The 9,427-nt window shown below is 41.8% G+C and overlaps 1 long non-coding RNA gene across 2 annotated transcripts; it reads left to right on the forward strand.

Annotated features, from left to right (window-relative positions):
- Positions 1–226: 226 nt before the first annotated feature.
- On the forward strand, positions 227–1,193 carry LOC107776217 (uncharacterized). Of its 2 annotated transcripts, none has more exons than XR_001645904.2 (2): positions 227–333; positions 880–1,193. It is a non-coding gene; the product is annotated as an uncharacterized LOC107776217 (long non-coding RNA). The 2 variants fall into 2 exon arrangements; XR_001645905.2 differs by having other exon boundaries at positions 247–508.
- The last annotated feature ends 8,234 nt before the right edge of the window (positions 1,194–9,427 follow it).

Raw genomic sequence — 9,427 nt, forward strand, 5'->3', positions numbered from 1 at the left:
AAAAAAAAAAAAGAAAGCTTGCTTAATTCCGGATTGGGCTACAACCATTTTCAGTGGCCCAATTGCCCCAAAATTATCCAAATCGGCCCAGCCCAATCCCTTTGACCCATCAATTGACCCACGACCCGTCTGCCAAACCCGCCCCGTCTCCATTTTTAATCTGAGCCCTTCATTCTTTAAATCTAACGGCCCATATTCCTCCCCACTATTATATTTAAACCTAATTATAACTTCCCCCCAAACCCTAAACCTAAATTCCAAAACCCCAAACGGCGCCACCCCTCCTCCGCCTCTCTGTCGCTGCTCAACTCGCCCGAACTTGCCTGAACTCAGGTGAGTTCACCCCCAAACTCGTGCATGTGATCCCTCCTATCTCCCTCCTCCACGTCACCTGTCCCGTAACAACTCCTTCTGTACTGCTGTTTTTTATGCTGCTCTGTTAAACTTGGCTTCATACCTGGTTTTCTGACCTTTATTTGGTCCTTTATTTGTTATTTCCTGTCATTAGGTATGTACAAATTTGCCTATTAGCTTCCTGTTGCAATTATGAATAAGTTTGGATTATCTGATGTTGTTTGTGTCTGATCTCCTTACTATGTTTCATTGCAATTGCTTCCATGTAAATTTTTGGTTTTGATTGTTCATTTGAACTAAATATGGTGATTCAAGTTATTTTTGACTAGTTTACACAACTACTCAATGTCATTGTGTAGGTTTAATATCACAGATTCATCATTGTTTTGATTAACAAGTTTTATATGTTAAAATCATCTCATAATGAGTTTATTGTTTAGTGTATGATGGTTTATTCTTTTAAAATTAGTGATTCACACTCAAAATGATATCTATACTAATAGATTAATCAATCTTGTTGCCTAGCCATTTAGCGGTTGTGCATGACAGAGCCGATTAATAAGAGTAGCCCAGTGGCTATTTTCTTATAAATCAGAGGTCTGCCCGAAGGAACGAGAGGCGTATGATTCAAGAATAGCAATGGTCGTGCAAGATAATGTGATGGAATCATGGAATGCGTTAAACTAGCTTTAGATTGTTGAAATTTGTAATCTGAATCCCAAGCTCAGTTACTGTACATGATTGTTAAATTCTTGACCCTATGCCTTCATGAAATATACATAGTTGTCGATAATGAATTGTATTTGTTTACTTGAAATTTTTCATTATTATTGACAAAATCAGTGTATAGATCCATATGTCTTTGAGTTCATATACTTGGGTTTCAATTTACGTATGCCTCCACTGGAGAAATCAATTAGCTGAATTTATGCTCTTTTACTCCGTTAATTCAGAGACCATGGGTTGTATTCATATATGGCCAGATTGTGAATTTAAGTGAGCAAAGGCCAACATCTGAAACGTGTTGGCCAAAATGATGAGAATTTTCTTTAAGTTAATATTAGTATATACATGCAGTTCGCTCCAATTTTAGCATAGCAGAATGCTTAACCATTGTCAAACATTTCCAAACAATTTGGATACGGTTAATATTACTCATTTCCCTTAGCAAATTTACACTCATTTTCCACAAATCCATATCCATAATCATGACTTCCACAATAATCTCAAAGTAGTTTAGGAAAATAATTCAGGAACAATCGTAGTTTGTTTTAAGCGCGATTAATAAATCATCGTGACTATGGGTACGATTCCCGTGGTATGGTCACGATACGTAAATTCCAACTCAAGTGTGCGTTTCACTTGACTTTATCACAACTTCAAATAAATAATAATAAAAATTAACATGTTGTAAATCGCGGGTACATTTCACGGGGCGCGATTCGCAATATGCACAGAAGCAAACGAGTGCGCGACATCGCGATTTCTTCAAACAAAATTCCATAAATAATAAAATCGGTTAGAAAGTTAAAGTGCACAATAGGTTCTAAATATGTAATAATTTATATAATTGGGTCAATTATTAATAGTTGAGCGATCGTGCTAAAATCACGGAACTCGGGAGAGTCTCACTCCTTCTTCCGAGTTAACAGAATTCCTTATCCGGTCTTCTGTGTTCGCAGACCATAAATAGAGTCAATTTTCTCGATTTGGGATTTAAAATAAACCGGTGACTTGGGACACCTTAAATTATCCCAAGTGGTGACTCTGAAATCAATAAATAATTCAATTTCGAATAATGTCACTTAAATTGGAAAAACTCCCTATCCCTTCGGAAAAAAGGATGTGTGACAGCTCCGGCGACTCTACTGGGGATAAGAACCCAGAATCTCTGGTTCAGGGTTCAGAATTCAAGCTTAGAATAATTGCTATAGTTGGCTTTTATTTATTATCTATTTTCTTACGTGTTTGAGCCTAATGTGCTAAATGCTACTTTTTACCGCTTTGATATTGCTTGAGCTGTATATAAAACTGTTGCGAAACCCTTCTTCTCTCTAAGTCTTCTAAATCTTCTGGGAAGTGCACGCTGGCGTGACTTGTTTTCTGTTAGTGTCATACCTTAATTTAGAACGAGGATCGGATCAGTTACAAAGCCGGATGGCCTTTTGGTTCCCGGTATGTTGCCCTCCCCCCCGGCTCGAGTTGTCCGCTCGGGTAAGCCAGGTCTAGAACAATACACCCAAGGGTTCAAATCTAGAATAACATAACCTTATGTCGGGTCCCTAATAGGAACGTTTGTTTGCATCACATGCATCTGGCTTTGGGGACTCAACACGGAGGTTGAGTCCATCTAGGACAAGTGTACCCAAATTAAAAGACTATTCTGATGCATTTTTACTTGCTACTTGTGCATTTATCGGTTTCGGCTTTTATGTTGACCGGCTTTTAGAGTAGGGAAAGAAAATCAAGCAAAACCAAGAAGTGAGGTAGGATAGAGAAACATTCGGTTCTAAAAATACCAGTGTTCGAAATATTCCGAAACTCTGCCGAAATTTTAAAAAAAGAAAAAAGAAAAAAGAAGAGTCTTCGAAAAAATAAGTCCTATTTTTTCACGCGTCAAAACTCACCAAACTACGCGGGTTTGATTCCCACCAGGTGTGGGATACGTAGGCAACCCTCATCGGGTCCAGCCCTATTTTTGCAAAAATAATCAAAATAGGGAAATATTGTCATAAATAAAGTTCGGCGATGCCATTTTTGCCCAAATAGCTAGATATGTCCCGACGGGACGCCGGAAGGCTGTTTTGCAAGAATAGCCACTCAAAATTGGCCACTTAGCAAACACAATCTTAAACTCTTCTCCTCCGAAGTGTTGAAAGGCCGTATTTGCAAAAGTAGCCGTGATTTGTTTTCGGTTAGATTTTGTAAAAATAATCTTTTCATGGTCAGTTTTATACAAAATTTTAATCTGGGTACCCTAATTTAAAAATGTGCAAAATGAGCTATGTTCAGAACTTACCTGTGAAGGTTATGGATCAGATTCCACTAGCCCTCCACATGTGGTGGGAGGATTTGGGAAAACAAGGACGAGACATGGTCAACCAATACCTGGGGGCGCTCACTGGACTATTGAAAATTTAACCTAGAAGGGACCTGATAGAGGCATTAGTGGCATTCTGGGACCCCGCTCATAATATTTTGCACTTCTCAGATTTTGATCTTACGCCTACTTTGGAAGAAATGGCAGGTTATACTGGGAGCACGGAGGGATTAAGACACAAGTACCTGGTATCTCCATGGACTGTTACTCCCCACAAGTTTCTGGACTTACTAAAAATAAGCAGACAAATCAAGACTGGAAGTATAGAAGGTGGAACTTTCACTTTTCATTTTCTATACCAGTGATACGGGCAGTTAAGGGGATTCGAAGACCCGAAAAATGGACTCTGCAGTAAAGGAAACCGATCAAAATGGGAGACCCATAGATGTTTTGCCTTCATGGTGGCGTTTTTAGGCCTTTTGTTGTTTCCAAGGAAAGACGGGCATATTGATTTACGGGTAGCCGGGGTTGTCCACGTTCTGACTACTCAGGCCAAGAGTACCCTCGCATCCATGATCGTATCAGATATATTCCGAGCCCTCACATTCTGTAAGGCCGGAGTCAGGTTTTTCGAGGGATGCAATTTGCTGTTGCAAATATGGATGATCGAGCACCTTTGTCATCGTCCTCGATACATGAACTATGGGTCTACGGGAAAATTTGCATTGAAGAGTTTGATACACGAGTAACAAGATTCGAAATGCCGGAAGGGGTCAAAGATTGGATCACCTGCCTTCGATCTACAACCGCAGATCATATAGAGTGGACATTGGGTTGGCTTCCCGTTGATAAGATTGTTTATATGCCCGCCACTGGTCCCTACTTCTTGCTAATGGGTCTCCGAAGCATCCAACCCAATGCTCCGTACCGGGTTTTGGGACAACTTGGAAGATGCCAGACAGTTCCTAGAGATGAAGATCTTAGCACTTATGTAGTCGAAATCCGCTCTGATGCCCAATTTCTTGAAGAATTGGTTTGCCAAATTTGGAGCTAATGCCAGTATTTGGGGGCAAACACCCGAGTACATGATTTGTCTAGGGGCGAGGTCTTACCTAGTTATGTTGTCTAGTATGGAAAGAGAGTCACTACGAATGGTGAATCTGAACGGTCAACTAAAAGACCTCATATCCAAGAATTTGTCAACACATCGCAGGAGAAGTGGGCTTGGTTAGCCAAAGAAAAGGAATACCGGGCCACCATAAGCAAATTAGAACAACAAATCAGAAAAATCAAATTTGATAGTAGTTTGTAGGCTGTCGAGGATGAAGGAGAAAAGAAGAGATTGGTTCGGGAAAATGAGGCGTTCCGAGCCCAACTCCGGGACATGAGGATAGTCGCTGAAACGCCTATGAGGAGCGAGAGAGATGAAAAACTCATCGGCAACCTAAGGATGAAGATGCGTGACTATGCGGCTGACTTGACAAAGGCCGAAAGAGACTTGTTAAATGCTCAAGAAAAGTTGGCCAAAGGTGCGGAAGAACAAGCTAGATTAGCCCACCAGTTGAAGCAAAAATATGATAAAGAAGTAGCAATTTTACAGAAAAAGCTGGTTGCCCTTGAGAATGAAATGGTTAAGCAAACAAAGGATTTCAAGGCAGAAAGAGAGCATTGCTACGCATTGATTTATCAATTACAATAAAGCATGCAGCAGTTACAAGACCAAAACAACACAGATACACAAGTGTTGGAGGCTCGGGCCCAGCAGATTGGACGTTTGCTTCAAGAAAAGGGTGTTATCGGAATGAGGATTAAAGAGAAAGCTGATTATGTTGTAATGAAATGCCATGAATGTGAAGACATGACCAGGTCTATGTTTTTTGCTTCTGTGATGACATTCGTTCACCAGGTGATGGTTGACCTAGACCACCTTCAAGAAGATATTGCCCGTAGGCTCGTGCGAAGACCGGCTGATATCCTGCAGGCCCCCGGAGTACTAGTGGAGGCTCTTATGTATTTTTGATTGTTCAGTTTTTGAGTCTATATTTTACTTTTTTCGAGTTTTCTTCGTCTTTTTCAAGGTTATTTATTGCTTTATTTCGAGTCTGTAGATTTTTTTTTTGTTGTCATCACTATTTTTAAGTCCTTGTAATAGAAAATCCAAAAAGATGTCTTTTATTAATAAAATATTGAAAACCCAAAAAAAAATTCTTTTCTTTCATTTCGCATTTATATCTATGAACTACGTAATGATCTGATTCATACGGCGTCATGATACGTAGGCAATCCCCATAGGATTCAATCATAGTCCTAATAAAAAAAAAAGAGAAAAGAAAACAAGAAGAAAAAAAAGAGAAAAAAAAGAGAGGAAAAAAAAAGAAAAAAGAGAGAAAAAAGAAAAGAGAGGTCGGACAAAAGAAGAAAAGAGAATGAGAATTAAAAGAGCGAAAAACAGTAAAAGGAGAGAGGAAAAGAAAATCAGGATTTGAAATTTGGAAAAGAGCTGGGATGAAACACAGAAGTCGTCGCAAAGCATTTAGAAACGTTTAACTGCTCAGGTGCATTGCATCCCCAATATGTGATTCCCTATCTGCTAAATGCTTTGAAACTGACCAAGTTGTTGTGTGTGCATTAGTTAGGTTCTGTTCAGGTGGTTAGTTTGTTGGCATCCTGGCAAGTCACCCCTATAACACCAGATCAAAGCGCAAGGCAGTCATGACTAGCAAAGTATCGGACACGGGTGTTGTTGACCCACCGAGGGAGATTGTAGAATCAGAGTCTGAATTGAAAGAGGAGGTCCACAGGTTGAAGCATCAAATGGCAGAAATGTATCAAGCCTGGATCGGGGGCATCCTCCACCTTCATTCCCCGCTAACTACACAAAAAATCCCGCTTTCATCCCACCACTGGCACAAGCCCAGGATCCCACTACCGTTGATCGTTCCCCTCAGCATGCACTGGGTTTTACCACTTACCACCACTACCCCGGCACCTCATCCCAAACTTTCTATGCTCCACCAGCCAAAACAACTGCATACCCTGCTCCGACATCTGCTCCTATTTTCGTAGCCTCTCCGCGAGCTTCCCTCCACCGATCTTCTAGTGAACCCACGTTCCAAGCTCCAGATACCCAATATTATGCTCCGAAACCAACTTTCAAAGTCACGGATCCTTATTCCTACACCCCTCACTTTGAACCTCCTGTTGAAACTGAGAAGCCATCCTGGAACGTGGAGCAGGATGAGGTATTCAGGAAAGTGAAGAGTTTAGAGCAATCTTTGAAGAACATGCAAGGGATAGGAAGTGAAGTAAGTGTGGCTTACAAGGATTTATGCTTATTCCCTGATGTCCAACTGCCCGCTGGGTTCAAGATACCCAAGTTTAACCTGTACGATGGACATGGAGATCCCGTAGCCCATTTGAAAGGTTTTTGCAGCAAGATGAGAGGCGCCGGTGGTAAAGACGAATTATTAATGGCGTATTTCAGTTAGAGTCTGAGTAGGGCGGCTCTGGAATGGTACACCCACCAAGACGCAAACAGGTGGTACACATGGGATGACTTGGCTCAGGCCTTTGTCCGGCACTTTCAGTACAATATAGACATTGTCCCGGATCTCCTATCTTTGACCAAGGTAGAGAAGAAGCCTAGTGAGAGCTTTAGGTAATATGGTTTCATATGGAGAGAACAAGCTGCACGGGTTAATTTTCCAATGGAAGAAGATGAGATGGTCGAGTACTTTCTTCAAGCCTTAGAGCCTACTTAGTTTGGCCATTTGATCTCAGCCATAGGTAAGTCCTTCAAAGATGTGGTAAAGATGGGAGGAATGGTGGAAGAGGGACTCAAGTCAAGCAAGATCATGAGCTACTCCGCCATAAAAGCAACCACACATGCAATTCAAAGTGGCACTGAAAGCCTGTTAGGCAAAAAGAAGAAAGATGATGTCGCTATGTTTGTCTCTGGATCATGGCGTGGCCCAAGGGGTTCGCCTCACCAGTAAACCCAACCTCGAACCCAACCTCAAGCCTACACCCAAGCTCCATATAATCCATCCCAACATTATTTTCCACCACAAGACCCTCAATATTCAGTCAGACCACTCCAATACCATGTTCACCATGCACAGTCATATGCTCAACCCCCTCCTTACCCGCAATGGCGTGCTCCAACTCCACAAAATCCTTATCCACCCCCACAACCATACCAAAACCCTACTGGTCCAAGCTTTTGACCAAGGCCAGATTATAGAAAAGAGAGGCAGTAGTGGAAAGAAACCTTCACCCCTCTTGGAGAGTCGTATACCAGTTTGTTTTAAAGGTTGAGGCAGTTGGACGTTTTGAGGCCGATTGAGCCAAAGATACCAAATCCACCTCCAAGGAACCTTGATTATTCCCTCGGATGCGCATATTATTCTGATGCCCCAGGTCACGACACAGAGAAGTGTTGGCATTTGAAAAGGGAGATCCAAGAGCTTATTGATACAAATCAAATTGTGGGCCAGAGCCCGGAGGTGCCAAACATCAACCAAAATCCTTTGCCGGCCCATGCAGAGATACATATGATTGAGATAGTTAATAAGGATGGGGATCCCAAGAATTCTTCCAAGTCTGTCATGATGATTCGGGCTAGCGAAAGTAATCTAGTTAAAGCTCCAGATTCTGCAAAAGTAATGCCCTTGAAAGTTGAAGGGGTGTCGGAGAATCTAAGCACGCTCAACGTGAAGCCATCTGTATTGGTTGTGAAAGGGCCTCCGATTGATGTTGAAGCGAACCAGGAAAAGCAAAAAGTGGTCGTGCCAGGGGTCTCGGGCAAGCCTGTCATAATCGTGGAAGGGGCTCGTATTACCCCCGTTATTATTAAGCCAGTGACCCAGTTACCAATGGTTGACACAAAGGTCGTCCAGTGGAATTACAAACAGGTGATAGTAACATATAAAGGGAAAGAAGTAGAGGAAGAAGTCAATGAAACCGGAGGGCTGACTCATTCTGGGAGATGTTTTACCCCAGAGCAACTGAGGAAAGCCAAGCCATTCAAGGATGGCCACATCCCAGTAAAGAAGCCAGTCACCGAAGAAAAGGCTGAAGAGTTCCTAAAAAAGATGAAAATGCAAGACTATTCCATTGTAGAGCAGTTAAGGAAAACACCAGCTCATATCTCTCTTTTGTCTTTGTTGATACATTCAGATGAACACCGCAAAGCCCTGATGAAGATTTTGAATGAGGCCCATGTTCCTGATAAGATCACGGTGAACCACTTGAAAAAGATTGCTAACAAGATTTTCGAAGCAAATAGGAACACTTTCTCAGATGATGAACTTCCTATGGAGGGTACAGAACACAACCAAGCTCTTTATCTCACAGTGAAGTACGAGGATTCTGCTGTCTCAAGGGTACTGGTTGATAACGGTTCTAGTGCAAATATTTGCCCTCTGTCTACTTTGCAAATATTGAAGATCGACACTGAGAGGATCCACATGAACAATGTATGTGTTTGAGGTTTTGACGGAGGAGGGAAAGATTCTATCGGTGATATAATGCTCGAATTGTCAATAGGGCCAGTTGAGTTCACTATGGAGTTCCAAATGCTAGATGTGGTTGTCTCCTACAACTTGTTGTTGGGCAGGCCATGGATACATGCTGCCAAGGCAATCCTTTCTTCTCTGCACCAAATGGTAAAGTTCGAATGGGACAGGCAGGAAATAGTTGTGCACGGTGATGCGAATTTATCTGCTTACAATGATACGACTGTTCCATTTATTGAAGTTGAAGATGATAAAGAGACTTGGGTTTACCAAACATTCGAAACAGTGTCTGTCGAGAAGATTCCTGAGGGAGAATGCATTCCAGGTCCGAAGCTACCCTCCGCGTCCGTCATGGTAGCAAATAAAATGTTGAAGAATGGTTTTGTGTCGGGCAAAGGCCTGGGTTCATCTCTTCAGGGTATTGTGCATCCGGTGTGTCCACGTGAAAGTTTCGGTACATTTGGTTTGGGATTCACATTAACAGGGAAGGACATGAAAAGGGCTAAAAGTTTGAAAA

Source organism: Nicotiana tabacum, chromosome 14 (assembly GCF_000715075.1).
Source record: "Nicotiana tabacum cultivar K326 chromosome 14, ASM71507v2, whole genome shotgun sequence".
Lineage (NCBI taxonomy): Eukaryota > Viridiplantae > Streptophyta > Magnoliopsida > Solanales > Solanaceae > Nicotiana > Nicotiana tabacum.